The sequence below is a fragment of the Barbatula barbatula genome, assembly GCF_947034865.1.
Source record: "Barbatula barbatula genome assembly, chromosome: 13".
NCBI lineage: Eukaryota > Metazoa > Chordata > Actinopteri > Cypriniformes > Nemacheilidae > Barbatula > Barbatula barbatula.
Window position 1 is genome coordinate 14,700,462 of NC_136776.1, and position 17,129 is coordinate 14,717,590.

A 17,129-nucleotide genomic window follows, 5' to 3' on the forward strand; every position below is an offset into this window, starting at 1 on the left:
ATGGAATTTAAATAAAAGGGGACCTTTGTGAAATAATGAACATTTCTTGGATGTTTTTCACTATAAAGGACAGATGTTATCTATAAGCCATGTGTTCAGGTTAAAAATAATGAAAAACACCACTAATAGGCAGTACATAGTTCATTATTACTGATAAGAATTAACCATTAATTCCCCAAGTAACAGTAACTTTGTTTAACTAAAGGCTTCATGTAGTTACCGGAGGATTTTTCCTTTTTTTAAATGACAAGATTCAAGAAAATAAAATTAAAATAAATGGGTAAAATAGATAACAACCATAAAACAAAAACCATAACTCACATAATGTAAAACACACCATTTAGATTATACGGAAACATATATAATTTTTTTTTCTAAAATATGAAGTTGATATAAATGTGGAATTATAATGATAGAAATATTGTATTCACCGATAAAAAAACGTTTTGCGATTCAAGGGTCTCTAGATCTGTAAAAGTAGAAACCTCTTCTCTAAATCTATTACACTATTAGACGGTTAACTTCTGCATGATCTATAATGTAACAATAACACACTTACCTTTAACAAATATGAGCAGCAACATATGCATCGTGTTCCTGTTAATGTTTGGTTCTCTTCTTAAGCATGTCTGTAATTGACTTATGTAGGAGGATCTCACATGTTTAGTTTGACAAATTTGCATTTCTAAAAATGTTTTTGCAAGAACCATACATGAAATGAAACGGATTATAGTCAAAGGCTATTTAATGCAGTAGTATTTGAAACATAACTCACGTTTGCCATATTCCTGCACATACTGGCGTACGTGACAGAGAAGCTGGGCTCAGAGATGGCTTTCTCATGCACCAGCTCTACGACACGCCTGAGACGCTCCATCGTGTCGATCTGCAGCTCATTCACCTTCACCATCAGCTGGTCGAACTTCTCGGGGGTCAATCTGTTGAGGATGCTCCTGAAGCTCCGCAGAAGTTCCTACATAAAACAAACATTAAACATTATTTCAAGATACAAATGAATTCAATGAACCAAAGGCTGAATGAGATGCAAATTTGAGTTAAAGTAATTAAACACACCTCAGTTTTCTTGTGCTCTGAAACTTGACTGCTTGTCTCCTCTTTCTTGACGCTGGGCCTCCAAGCATCAGCCGACTTGTTCAGCTGGACGTCTTTATCCAGCTGAACGTTGATAATTTTGCGTGCAGGTAGTCGACGCACTTCTTTGTCCTGAGAAATGAGACCGAATAATTTAACTCGGGATAACTTGAACTAGAGCTTCTAAATACACATCACTTTTGTTTATGAGTTAAACAACTATAATCCTGTTTTCAGTTTAAAGTATCCGTAAAGAAGAGATTTTAAATGGATGTTTCACACAAAAATATTATTGAATGATGTTCAAGATATTGAAATATACAATTTCACTAATAATTATTTTCATTCAGTTTTCTAGGAAATAATAGCTTTTAAAAACTATTAGAATAGTAAAGATGGCGGCAAGTGGGCTGTGCGTGCTGGATGAGCTGGAAGCTTTATGAGTATATAACTGAATGGATTGAAGAGTCCAAGCGGCTGCTGTTTGAAAAGTGTCCGTCTTCAATGCGCTGCGTAAAGCGCAAAGGGTCTTAGAAAGACATCAATATCATAAAAGCCTGAGAGTTTTTAATGAGTGCAGAGAAAATATTCCCATATGAAAATATCTGGATGAGCTCCCTCCTGTTGGATTTGAGCATGTGGACGCATCTGCGTTGCTCAGCAGATTACAGCAGCTCAGTAGGGAGGAGCCGGTCTGAGAGCGACTCTGGAAACTCAGACCAGGAAGAATGAGAACGTGAGGGTGGTGGCGGCTGTGGAGCATCGGTTGTCTGCCTTGGAAAGGCGGCGCGTACCACCAGGCCAAGCCTATGGAGACGCTGGTCAACAAGCCTACGAAGTGGCCCCTGTACTACTGACGGAGACTTAAATGGCACCAGTGCGCTTATGTTGAAGCTGGATGTTTGCCGCCTTGTTGTAAACAAGCTTTTAGAAACTTAGGATATATTGTTTGTGCAGGAGACTTTCTTATCCAAACAGAAAAGCTGAACTGTTTACATGAAGACATCTATGGGGCAGGGGAGTCTACCACAGACTCTAGTACCAGGATAATCCGTGGCAGAATTTCAGGAGGTGTTGCGGTGTTATGGCTGAAAAAGTATGACCATCTGATTAAAGTGGTCAGGCTGAACGATGACTGGGCTATAGGGCTGGATTATGGCTGGATTATGTTGTGAGGATAAAAAGTTAACAATATTGAACATACATACACCATATGAATGCTCTGATAATGAATTTGAGTACCTCAATAGGCTGGCATATGTTATGGCATGTATACAAGATAATGCTTCTAGCTTTTCAATGCGGATCTCTCAGATAATAGGTCCTTGTTTGCTACTCACCTAAAGCATTTTTGCTCAGAAAAGGTTTCTCTCGGGTTTCTCTCGCCAGTGAAGCACTTTTATTAAACGACAGCTACACGTACATTAGTGAGGCGTGGCATACCACCTCCTGGTTAGATCATTGCATATGTACCAGTGATGCTCATGGTTCTATTGTATCCATTTGGATCAACTATTTGCTATTTCGGATCATGTGCCTTCTCTTTGGTGGAGAATGGGGGCAAAATGCCATCTCTTAAGTGTATGAGCAATGAGACGCAAGTTGGAAAGATTAAGTGGTCCACCACAACGAAAGAGGAAATTGGTACATATACTGCCCAGACTGAAACCAGGCAGAGTAATATTGAGCTGCCTAAAAGTGCTGTAACCTGTAATGATATTAACTGTCAGAATCTGCAGCACAGAGTCGAACTGTGCACATTGTATGATAAGATTGCAGACTCTCTCCTTGTCCCAAGTCAACCTCTGTATAATATGAAGATATATAAAGCTAAACCAGGCTGGAATAAATATGTGTAGCAGTCCCATGCCGAGGCCAGAAGGGCCCTTAATGCTTGGGATGAATCAGGCAGACCCAAGTGTGGTCGTGTTTTTGAGTATATGAAGAAAGCAAAGGCAAACTTTAAATATGCCCTACGGTTTATTAAAAGTAATGAGAACACTCTTAAGGCTGACTTATTGGCGAGGAAACTGCAAAGCAATAGCCCTACAGACTTCTGGAAATAAATGAAAACATGAACAGCAATAAACTGCTCCTACCAACACACATTGATGGTGTGAATGGAGCAGAAGAGATTGCAGAGATGTGGCAAAAACATTACTTTGAGATTTTCAATGCTGTGAAGAGTAATTATTTTATTGCTGACAAAATTGAGAGGAGTGAAGATCTGATTGTCACTCCACAAGAAGTCTTTGAGATAGTAATGCAGGCATGTGGTGCAGACGGGTTATCTGCTGAACATCTAAAATATGCTAGCAGTAAACTGTATCCCTTGCTCGCCATTTTGACAGGCTTTCTAATACCTTACCTGACCGATTATTGTCTGTCATTTTGGTTCCAATTTTAAAAAAGAAAACCGGTTAAATTAACAGGAAAGAAAATTATAGACCTATAGCTCTGGCTAGCACTTTGTCTAAGGTACTGGAAAGGTCCATTCTGAATAAGATGGAAGAGTTTTTTCTGACTTCCGATTACCAGTTTGGCTTTAAACCCAAACATGGAACAGATATTTGCATTTTTGCTTTGAAAGAAATCTTGGATCTGTACAATAGAAATAATCCAACAATTTTTATGTGTTTAATTGATGCCTTAAAGGCCTTTGACTATGTAAACCATGATACATTTTTCTCTAAGTTGTATAAGATAGGTGCTCCAAAATGTCTATTGAGAATTCTGTTTATTTGGTATGGCCATCAATTAATGTCTGTAAAATGGGGAAATTGTTTATCTGCATCTTTTTGTGTGTCAAATGGAGTAAGACAGGGCAGCATTCTATCTCAGTTTTTATTTAATGTATATATGGACAAATTGTCAAGGGTTTTAAATGATTGTGGAACGGGCTGTAGGGTCGCCAACAGTACCATTAACCACCTTATGACCTTGTTATTTTTTGTCAATATAGCGCAGGGTTACAAGAGCTGTTGCATGTGTGCTCAAAGTATGGAACAGACTTTGACATAAGATACAACTCAAAGAAAAGTATTATTTTTTTGATACATGATTTCTTTCAAAATCTTAAATTACACAAACTGACGACGGATGAAGCCCCTGCGTTAGTAGAGCCAATTAGAAAAGAGGAGGTGAAAGAAACAATTATTAGCTTAGATGCTGAGAAAGCATTTGATCGGGTAGATAGGAAATTTTTAGAACAAACATTAACAGAGATGGACTTCAATGAAAAATGTACCTTCTGGTTTCGGCTGTTGTACAAGAATCCCAAATCAAAAATGTGAATTATTGGAAATTGCTCTGACTTTTTTGATATAGAGAGAGGTGTAAAACAGAGGGATTATTTGGTCAGATTGTAAACTAAAAGTCTTAAACCAAAATTAAAAGTCTACATTTGAAACTAAAATTCCAAGTCGAAAATGAATTTGATATATAGGATTGTGCATTTTGTATGTATGATTGGGCATTTAATAATTTAGCCATTTAGGATTGAGGATTTGGGGATTTAGGATTGGGAATTTGAGGATTAAGGATTGGGCATTTTGTATGTATGATTGGGCATTTAATCATTTAGCCATTTAGGTTTGAGGATTTGGGGATTTAGGATTGGGAATTTGAGGATTAAGGATTGGGCATTTTGTATGTATGATTGGGCATTTAATCATTTAGCCATTTAGGTTTGAGGATTTGGGGATTTAGGATTGGGAATTTGAGGATTAGGCATTTGAGGATTGAGGAGTGTATGCAAATTAGAAGGCGTGGCCCAAATACTGGAGTATGGGTTTGAAATGGCTGGTACGCAGTGGCACCTTATGGACAGCAGAGAGAGCTCCCTCAGTGTAATGAAACCAAACACAGCGGGTGAGTGGCTGGAGCGAGGATGAGGCGCCGTGTAGGGTTTAAATCAAACTGCGCTTAGGATTAGGCCTACATATATGAAAGCGTGCACACACACATATAGTTTGCTCACATATACATGTATAGTATTGGATGTTCAATATATGAAACACATATGAAAAACATGTGCGCTCTAATGTGAAATCCATACCAATACATATTATGTTAGTAATGCATGCATGTACACTTTTTCACGCATACATATAAACTCAATGCGTGCAAACAAACCTAAACAACACTCGCACATTCATACAAACTCTGCACACACACATCTATAAAACACTCGCACATACATACAAACTCTGCACACACACATCTATAAAACACTCGCACATACATACAAACTCTGCACACACACATCTATAAAACACTCGCACATACATACAAACTCTGCACACACACATCTATAAAACACTCGCACATACATACAAACTCTGCACACACACATCTATAAAACACTCGCACATACATACAAACTCTGCACACACACATCTATAAAACACTCGCACATACATACAAACTCTGCACACACACATCTATAAAACACTCGCACATACATACAAACTCTGCACATTAGACATTACATTAGAGCGCACATGTTTTCCATATGTGCTTGCTTGAACATCCAATACTATACATGTATATGTGAGCAATGTATACGTTTGTATGCACGCTTTTATCTATGTATTCATAAGCGCAGTTTGATTTAAACCCTATACGCCACCTCATAGTCCTCCATCCAGCCACTCACTCGGTCAGTTTGGTTTCATAACAGTGAGTGTGCTCTTTAGCACTGGGAGCTCTCTCTGCTGTCCATAAGGTGCCACTGCGCACCAGCCATTTCAAACCCATCCTCCAGTATTTGGGCCACGCCTTCTAATTTGCATACACTCCTCAAGCCTCAAATGCCCAATCCTCAAACCTTAAATTCCCAATCCTAAATGGCTAAATTATTAAACGGCCACTCTTACATACAAAATGCCCAATCCAACATACCAAATTCATTTTCGACTTGGACTTTTACTTTTACATTTACATTTATTCATTTTGGCAGACGCTTTTATCCAAAGCGACTTACAAGTATTTTGTTGTTTATTTTTTTACAGTGGCACATTACTGCAGAGCAATCAGGGGTAAGGTGCCTTGCTCAGGGGCACTGAGATTTGAACCGGCAACCTTCTGATCACTAGCCCAACCCTCTAAGCACAAGGCCACCGCTTTTAGTATTAAATTTTAGTTAACAATCTGACCCAATAATCCCTCCATATTAAACAGGGTGATTCTCTCTCACCCATTCTCTTTGCTCTCAGTATCGAGCCTCTAGCGGAGGCAATACGACAGGATGTCCAGATAGAGGGAGTTGAGGATGGGGGGGCAACATCCCATTACTTCAATACCTCGACTAATGTAATGTCTAAAAGATTATGGAGACATTTCTGGATACAAAATTAATCAAAACAAATCAGAGGCAATGATGATATCAGGAAAATGGCCCAAACGACTAAACGAGATGGTGTCATTTCACTGCTCTAAACAGGGATTTAGGTACTTGGGGATTACTATCACACCTGAAACTACAAGACTTTGAGGAAACTATAATAAACTAATTCATCAAATAAGGAGGGTAATAAGGTAATAAGGAGGGATCTAGTTTGTTGGGAAGTTCTTCCTTTATCTCTGTTTGGCAGAGTTGAGACCGTAAGGATGAACCTGCTCCCACATTTCCTATTTATATTCCAGTCGTTGCCCATAACAAACTTTTAATATGTTAACAAATTCATTTCTCAATTCATATGGCAACACAAAGGACCCAGAATTAAACTTAACACTTCATCTGGCTAAGGATAAAGAAGGTTATTTCAAATGTTGTAAAAGTAACATCTGCTGCTCTATGCTGGAGACAATGTGGTAAAGCAGGTGACCATACACATATATTTTGGAAATGTCCAGTAATCCCTGCATTTTGGAAAAATATTAAAGAAGAGGAAATACAGAAATTGTAAAAAGGGAAATTCCCTCAAATGTACGTTTTTTCTTACTGGGTGTTATATCAGTTGATGCTTTCAATGCTGACCAAAGATATATTTTACGTGTATTACTACTAATTGCCAAAAAAACATTACTGAGTCTGTGAAATCACCAACTGTAACTGAATGGAAACAGAGACTAAAACAGATGTATATGATGGAAATAATGACTGCAGCAATACAATTGATAACTGACCTTTTTAATCAGATGGCATATGGTTAAAGAATATTTGAATCTATAAATTAAAATAGCCATATATCTATTTATTTATCTTTTTATTTATCTATTTATCTATTTATCAGTTTATTTATCTTTTTATTTATATATTTATCTATCTATCTATCTCTATCTATTTATTTATTTATCTATTTGTTTATTTATTTATCTATTTATTTATTTGTCTATTTATCTATTTATCTGTTTATTTATTTATCTATCTATTTATTCATCTGTTTATTTATTTGTCTTTTTATTTATCTATCTATCTATCTATTTATTTATCTGTTTATTTATTTATCTTTTTATTTATCTATTTATCTGTTTATCTGTTTATTTATCTTTTTATTTATCTATTTATCTATCTATCTATCTCTATCTATTTATTTATTTATTTATTTATCTATTTGTTTATTTATTTATTTATCTATTTATTTGTCTATTTATCTATTTATCTGTTTGTTTATTTATCTATTTATCTATTTATTTAGTTATCTATTTATTTATTTGTCTATTTATTTATTTATTTATGTATCTATCTATTTATTTATCTATCTGTTTATTTTTTTATTTTTTTTCCACTATATACTTTACATCATTATATGGCTGTTTATAATTGTATCATGTCTGTTGTGAAGTGAAGATTCATATTAGGTGCATCAAAATATATATATATATACAGATTATTATTATTATTATTTGTATTATTCTTGTTATTTTATCACTTGTCTCAGATAATGTCCCTTGTGTTCTGTTTTGTGAAAAATATAAATAAAACGTTTCTATTTGATTGATTCATGTCAATGTGAACATACAAACCACTAGATTTTTGTGCTCCGTGTCCAGAAGGTTCTCTGTGGTCTCTGATTGTTCTTCCACAACATACTCTTCGGATTGGGATGAGGATGAGGCTGATGATGGGATCTGGGAAAGTGGAAGCTCTCTTCCCCCAAACCAAAATCCTCAGATAGGGCTGGAGATGTAGTCTGGGGCAGCTCTGGTTGTTTTCCCTTTTTCTTTGGTGCCGGGGAGACGAACCATGGAGTCTTTGGTCTAAATGAGATGTGGCTTTCATCGTCTTTCTTTAACTCTTTCTTGAACAGCGGACGTCTGACTTTCTGCTGTTCCATCTCCTCTTCCATTTTTGTCTCCTGGTGGATCTGGGTGATAGTCTTGGGACCCAGATTTGCCCTCCGTGGAACCCATAGATTCTGGAAAAAGAATAATACTGTATGTTAATGCTGTGATTAAAACATATTTTGAATATTGACAAAATAAAAATCTCACACAACTCACAAGTCTCAGGTCCATGACGTCCTGCATCATGAAGCGGATGCGCGTAGATGTTTTGCGCTCCTTCACCAAAGTTTCCATCTGGTTAATGTATTCGTCCATTTTAATCTGAATGTGAAAAACACAAGAGTCAAAAACATCCACAAGCATCAATCAATTCATCGGTATGCTGTTTTGCTGACACACAACCAAACACATGAACCCTTACCTTTCTTTCCCCAGCGTCGAGTTCTTTGCCCACTGTGGTGAGCAGCTTGCAGAGGCACTCGAGTGTCTCATCATTATGTTGGTTCAATGAGTTGGTGAGACACTCGTGTATGATGGTCTCCTTCAACATCTTCAGTTTGTAGAGCTCCCCGATGAAGTTGACGTTTCCAATGGAGCATCTTCTAGCTTTCGCCCTGGCCTCTGCAAGCTCTTGTCTCAGTTTTTCCTGTTCGCCAGCCTGAAAGAAAGCAAGAAATATAAAATGAATTTCTACTATAATTTCATAAAAATACTGTGAAAAACTGTTTATCTAATACCTACAGCACCTTTAGAAGGTTTCTAATATAGCTTTTAATTATTAGTCTTTACATTTGAAGAAAACTTTGAATGTTTTTTTTTGAGTACTGAAACACTTACTGGTGCAGCCTCCATCTCCTTCTGTTTGATGGTGAAGCCGTCCTCCTTCACTTGGTCATTGTCAAACTGCTTCAAGCAGAATCGGAGCAGAATTGACTTGAAGGACGAATATGTTTTGGATGACTGTTTCGAGGGGACTTTCAACTACAAACACAGAAAACAAAAATAACTTAAACTCCCATCTGAAATCTTCAGCTGGATCTACATATGTAAGTCAAAGGCTATTTAATGCAGTAGTATTTGAAACATAACTCACGTTTGCCATATTCCTGCACATACTGGCGTACGTGACAGAGAAGCTGGGCTCAGAGATGGCTTTCTCATGCACCAGCTCTACGACACGCCTGAGACGCTCCATCGTGTCGATCTGCAGCTCATTCACCTTCACCATCAGCTGGTCGAACTTCTCGGGGGTCAATCTGTTGAGGATGCTCCTGAAGCTCCGCAGAAGTTCCTACATAAAACAAACATTAAACATTATTTCAAGATACAAATGAATTCAATGAACCAAAAGCTGAATGAGATGCAAATTTGAGTTAAAGTAATTAAACACACCTCAGTTTTCTTGTGCTCTGAAACTTGACTGCTTGTCTCCTCTTTCTTGACTCTGGGCCTCCAAGCATCAGCCGACTTGTTCAGCTGGACGTCTTTATCCAGCTGAACGTTGATAATTTTGCGTGCAGGTAGTCGACGCACTTCTTTGTCCTGAGAAATGAGACCGAATAATTTAACTCGGGATAACTTGAACTAGAGCTTCTAAATACACATCACTTTTGTTTATGAGTTAAACGACTATAATCCTGTTTTCAGTTTAAAGTATCCGTAAAGAAGAGATTTTAAATGGATGTTTCACACAAAAATATTATTGAATGATGTTCAAGATATTGGAATATACAATTTCACTAATAATTATTTTCATTCCGTTTTCGTGGGAAATAAAAGCTTTTTAGAAACTATTCTATAATAGCAGCAAATACATATTTCATCTGCTAGAAATAAATAAACCTCAACAAATGACGACTGTAATGTGTATGTGATTCAAGTCAATGTGAATATACACACCTCTAGATTTCTGTACTCTGTGTCCTGGAGGTTCTCTGTGGTCTCTTGTTGTTCTTTCACAACAGACTCTTCAGATTGGGATGAGGATGAGGCTGATGGTGTGATCTGGGACAGTGGAAGCTCTGGGGTCTCTTCCCCCAAACCAGAATCCTCAGATAGGGCTGGAGATGTGGTCTGGGGCAGCTCTGGTTGTTTTCCCTTTTTCTTTGGTGCCGGGGAGACGAACCATGGAGTCTTTGGTCTAAATGAGATGTGGCTTTCATCGTCTTTCTTTAACTCTTTCTTGAACAGCGGACGTCTGACTTTCTGCTGTTCCATCTCCTCTTCCATCTTTGCCTCCTGGTGGATCTGGGTGATAGTCTTGGGACCCAGATTTGCCCTCCGTGGAACCCATAGATTCTGGAAAAAGAATAATACTGTATGTTAATGCTGTGATTAAAACATATTTTTGAATATTGGCAAAATAAAAATCTCACACAACTCACAAGTCTCAGGTCCATGACGTCCTGCATCATGAAGCGGATGCGCGTAGATGTTTTGCGCTCCTTCACCAAAGTTTCCATCTGGAGAATGTACTCGTCCATTTTAATCTGAATGTGAAAAACACAAGAGTCAAAAACATCCACAAGCATCAATCAATTCATCGGTATGCTGTTTTGCTGACACACAACCAAACACATGAACCCTTACCTTTCTTTCCCCAGCGTCGAGTTCTTTGCCCACTGTGGTGAGCAGCTTGCAGAGGCACTCGAGTGTCTCATCATCATGTTGGTTCAATGAGTTGGTGAGACACTTGTGTATGATGGTCTCCTTCAACATCTTCAGTTTGTAGAGCTCCCCGATGAAGTTGACGTTTCCAATGGAGCATCTTCTAGCTTTCGCCCTGGCCTCTGCAAGCTCTTGTCTCAGTTTTTCCTGTTCGCCAGCCTGAAGGAAAGCAAGAAATATAAAATTAATTTCTCGATAATTTCATAAAATAACCCTTTTGAAGAAAACTTTATGAATTTTTTTGGAGTACTGAAACACTTACTGGTGCAGCCTCCATCTCCTTCTGTTTGATGGTGAAGCCGTCCTCCTTCACTTGGTCATTGTCAAACTGCTCCAAGCAGAATCGGAGCAGAATTGACTTGAAGGACGAATATGTTTTGGATGACTGTTTCGAGGGGACTTTAAACTACAAACACAGAAAACAAAAATAACTTAAACTCCCATCTGAAATCTTCAGCTGGATCTACATATGTAAGTCAAAGGCTATTTAATGCAGTAGTATTTGAAACATAACTCACGTTTGCCATATTCCTGCACATACTGGCGTACGTGACAGAGAAGCTGGGCTCAGAGATGGCTTTCTCATGCACCAGCTCTACGACACGCCTGAGACGCTCCATCGTGTCGATCTGCAGCTCATTCACCTTCACCATCAGCTGGTCGAACTTCTCGGGGGTCAATCTGTTGAGGATGCTCCTGAAGCTCCGCAGAAGTTCCTACATAAAACAAACATTAAACATTATTTCAAGATACAAATGAATTCAATGAACCAAAAGCTGAATGAGATGCAAATTTGAGTTAAAGTAATTAAACACACCTCAGTTTTCTTGTGCTCTGAAACTTGACAGCTTGTCTCCTCTTTCTTGACGCTGGGCCTCCAAGCATCAGCCGACTTGTTCAGCTGGACATCTTTATCCAGCTGAACGTTGATAATTTTGCGTGCAGGTAGTCGACGCACTTCTTTGTCCTGAGAAATGAGACCGAATAATTTAACTCGGGATAACTTGATCTAGAGCTTCTAAATACACATCACTTTTGTTTATGAGTTAAACGACTATAATCCTGTTTTCAGTTTAAAGTATCCGTAAAGAAGAGATTTTAAATGGATGTTTCACACAAAAATATTATTGAATGATGTTCAAGATATTGGAATATACAATTTCACTAATAATTATTTTCATTCCGTTTTCTAGGAAATAAAAGCTTTTTAGAAACTATTCTATAATAGCAGCAAATACATATTTCATCTGCTAGAAATAAATAAACCTCAACAAATGACGACTGTAATGTGTATGTGATTCAAGTCAATGTGAATATACACACCTCTAGATTTCTGTACTCTGTGTCCTGGAGGTTCTCTGTGGTCTCTTGTTGTTCTTTCACAACAGACTCTTCAGATTGGGATGAGGATGAGGCTGATGGTGTGATCTGGGACAGTGGAAGCTCTGGGGTCTCTTCCCCCAAACCAGAATCCTCAGATAGGGCTGGAGATGTAGTCTGGGGCAGCTCTGGTTGTTTTCCCTTTTTCTTTGGTGCCGGGGAGACGAACCATGGAGTCTTTGGTCTAAATGAGATGTGGCTTTCATCGTCTTTCTTTAACTCTTTCTTGAACAGCGGACGGCTGACTTTCTGCTGTCCCATCTCCTCTTCCATCTTTGCCTCCTGGTGGATCTGGGTGATAGTCTTGGGACCCAGATTTGCCCTCCGTGGAACCCATAGATTCTGGAAAAAGAATAATACTGTATGTTAATGCTGTGATTAAAACATATTTTTGAATATTGGCAAAATAAAAATCTCACACAACTCACAAGTCTCAGGTCCATGACGTCCTGCATCATGAAGCGGATGCGCGTAGATGTTTTGCGCTCCTTCACCAAAGTTTCCATCTGGTGAATGTACTCGTCCATTTTAATCTGAATGTGAAAAACACAAGAGTCAAAAACATCCACAAGCATCAATCAATTCATCGGTATGCTGTTTTGCTGACACACAACCAAACACAAGAACCCTTACCTTTCTTTCCCCAGCGTCGAGTTCTTTGCCCACTGTGGTGAGCAGCTTGCAGAGGCACTCGAGTGTCTCATCATCATGTTGGTTCAATGAGTTGGTGAGACACTTGTGTATGATGGTCTCCTTCAACATCTTCAGTTTGTAGAGCTCCCCGATGAAGTTGACGTTTCCAATGGAGCATCTTCTAGCTTTCGCCCTGGCCTCTGCAAGCTCTTGTCTCAGTTTTTCCTGTTCGCCAGCCTGAAGGAAAGCAAGAAATATAAAATTAATTTCTCGATAATTTCATAAAATAACCCTTTTGAAGAAAACTTTATGAATTTTTTTGGAGTACTGAAACACTTACTGGTGCAGCCTCCATCTCCTTCTGTTTGATGGTGAAGCCGTCCTCCTTTACTCGGTCATTGTCAAACTGCTCCAAGCAGAATCGGAGCAGAATTGACTTGAAGGACGAATATGTTTTGGATGACTGTTTCGAGGGGACTTTAAACTACAAACACAGAAAACAAAAATAACTTAAACTCCCATCTGAAATCTTCAGCTGGATCTACATATGTAAGTCAAAGGCTATTTAATGCAGTAGTATTTGAAACATAACTCACGTTTGCCATATTCCTGCACATACTGGCGTACGTGACAGAGAAGCTGGGCTCAGAGATGGCTTTCTCATGCACCAGCTCTACGACACGCCTGAGACGCTCCATCGTGTCGATCTGCAGCTCATTCACCTTCACCATCAGCTGGTCGAACTTCTCGGGGGTCAATCTGTTGAGGATGCTCCTGAAGCTCCGCAGAAGTTCCTACATAAAACAAACATTAAACATTATTTCAAGATACAAATGAATTCAATGAACCAAAAGCTGAATGAGATGCAAATTTGAGTTAAAGTAATTAAACACACCTCAGTTTTCTTGTGCTCTGAAACTTGACAGCTTGTCTCCTCTTTCTTGACGCTGGGCCTCCAAGCATCAGCCGACTTGTTCAGCTGGACGTCTTTATCCAGCTGAACGTTGATAATTTTGCGTGCAGGTAGTCGACGCACTTCTTTGTCCTGAGAAATGAGACCGAATAATTTAACTCGGGATAACTTGAACTAGAGCTTCTAAATACACATCACTTTTGTTTATGAGTTAAACGACTATAATCCTGTTTTCAGTTTAAAGTATCCGTAAAGAAGAGATTTTAAATGGATGTTTCAAATAAGACAAAGACAAACCATTGATCGGCTGCTTGATGGAGTTTTAGGCTTTGATCTCCTGTCGATGCTTGGACCCACTGGCAGCCTCTTTTCATTCATCTGTTAAAACAGCCAATCACAGAGCAGACACATGTTAAAATTTGGTAATTTTCTAATACTTAAAGAGTCAAGATTACTCAAGAGAACTTCTGCTTGTTTGATGTGTTAGAGCAGGACTTGACGTAACAGAGACTGACTGAGATTTCACTGGAAGCTGCTAAGATTTAGCACAGAATTATTGAATCACTTGCATATGGCTTTAGATATTGTAAACTAGAAGTCTTCTGGTTAAATATTAGTTCAAAATAATCTTCCATTCAAATGATAAATTCAATATTGTTATATAAATGCAGTAGTTCAGGGAATGCAATCAAACTGCATTAAGGCATTTTTAACAATTAGCTGTTGTGTTTTATATATTGTTGCTTATCATAGACATTATTACTTCTGTTGTTGGCCAAAGTGTATATTACATATACATTTAGATAACACATATTGCAATGAACATGCTTCCTTCTAATAACGTGTTGTGTATAAGAATAGGTGTCACCTCAGTGTTGGAGGTCTCTGGATCCTGGTCCCTCTGGGGCTCAGATGGACTTTCGGACGTCCCGTCTTGTTCTTCAGTGACGGGCTCCTCCATCATGGTTGAGGGTTGTTGTTCCTCTTTTTCAGGCTGGAGAATTAGCAGAGAAATAAATTTCAAAACGTCAATGTCACTTACTTTTCATTTAGAGTTGTTCTACATATTAAACCACAATAAAACTAATCAAAATGTAACATGTGAAAAAAACATTTTAGCACAATGACATATTGCTCATATAATTTATTTCACACATTCAGTGGAAACATTTTATACGTACATAAAACAATCACTGTCTGTTTAGATGTTACACATAAAACATGTTTCTATTAAAAACCTACAATAAGGACACTTACATCCACTCTTTCCAGCGGCAGAATGGACCCCATAGCCTTGATGTTGAGGCATGATGGTAGTACGGACCCCATAGATATGATGGCGGGGTCCAGTATAGACATCAGGGTAACATTGGTCGGGTCGGTTGCTAGAACTGACTCCATACCAATGGCAGGAACTGATGATCTTCTTGGATATATGACAGTAGTTGGGTCAAAGGGAACTAGCTGCACTTCAATGATGAAAGAGTCGAAGTCTTGAAGTGGAAAAGCACTAGACCTTTGCTGCTGATAATAAATCGCTTTGAGAAAGTGATACAAACAATTTGCAGTCACGTAACTCTCGCTGTACTCCTAACCTGTGAGAGACAACAAGAAGGTAAACATCGATCGATCTTAACCGATCTCGGTTATTATCTTAACCGACGTGTTTTTTCATCAAAACAAGTGCAGTTGATCTAAATACATACGTTAAATACAACAAAATAGCTTAAAAACTGAAGAGGTTTTTCAAGCGTTACTTACCAGTCGTTCGCTCAGATAAGAGTGAGCGCGTCTACGCGTCAACAGAGTTTTGAAGCGCGCGGACTCATTATTACGTCACGCCATAGCAACAACCAACGTTCCATAACATCAAACCAGTAACTGGAAGCAATAAAACACATAGAAACACATAGAAATCATGTTATATTATTATAATAAAACATTCACAAGACAAGTCGATTTGATCACTGGAATAAATAACATGTTTAGTCATGTTTTATGTATTAAAGCAGTGAACCGCACTTATACAGATGCCGCTTCAATTCCGCTGGCGGACAACTGCCACGCATGTAAATACTTCACAGGAATCATAAGACGAAGTTTAAATGTGCGTTAACATGTATAAAAATACACTTAATAATTGCTGTAGTCCTTTTTATTCTGTGAAGAAATACATTGTTTATTTTCATTGCCGTAGGCCTCATTTATTTGTCATTTATTTGTCATTTGGTGGACGGAAATACCGTCTACATGCTTTGAGATTTTATGAGGAATAAAAAATGATTCATGGTCATCAACATTTCATCAAGTATTATTTAACGCATAAATCGCCCATTTCGAAGCCACCTTCAAATTCTTTCACGGAGCTTTTAGCTTTTTTTAAGATGGCGACGTTTATTTTCTCTATAACTATTTCTTTACATTCCTAAACATTTCGCTTTAATAATAGGACTCTTCTTTCCGTTTCCATCTCGATTCTCTCCACCACTCACAACCAGTGACTGTATCCAGTGTTATATTAAATAATGTGTTATAACATCAAAACACCCAAAGACAATAACAACACATCAAATGAATATTTGTTTTAATAGACAGACCTCCCCTCAGTTCAGGCTGCATAATACATGAAATTCTTTAGTTACGGTGTTTGTATCAAATGCTATCAACTGTGCTTACTCTGGTAAAACCCATGTTAATAATTCTCGTAATAAAGTGATTTTACAAAATAAATACTAAATCATTTACTAGTTATTATTATGGCTATATTGTTCATTTTAGATCAAACTTTGGAATCCACTTATGATGTTTAATGGCAACAGAAGAGAAAGACTTGCAATAATAATAAAAACAATTCAATTGTATCCACACATAACAATAAAGATTTGATAGTATAGTACAAACTCACAGTATATTATGTTTACAGATCTCGTGCGTTTTAAACTCAAAGATGAAAATGTAAACAACACTTCTATTATAAGATTGTGATGCATCTAAATATGTATTAATATGTCTAAATGTGCACAAAATGGTGCCAGGTTGTAATGGTACCAATAGTACCAACATGTACTACACATTTACAAGAACATTTTACTTTCTGTCACAAACAATTTAATACAAAATTCAGATCCACAAACAATGCAAACAAGGTAAGCATAAATCATTCACATAAAATATCAATGTTAAAGTGCAACAACTTAATTTAACCGTTTAACTT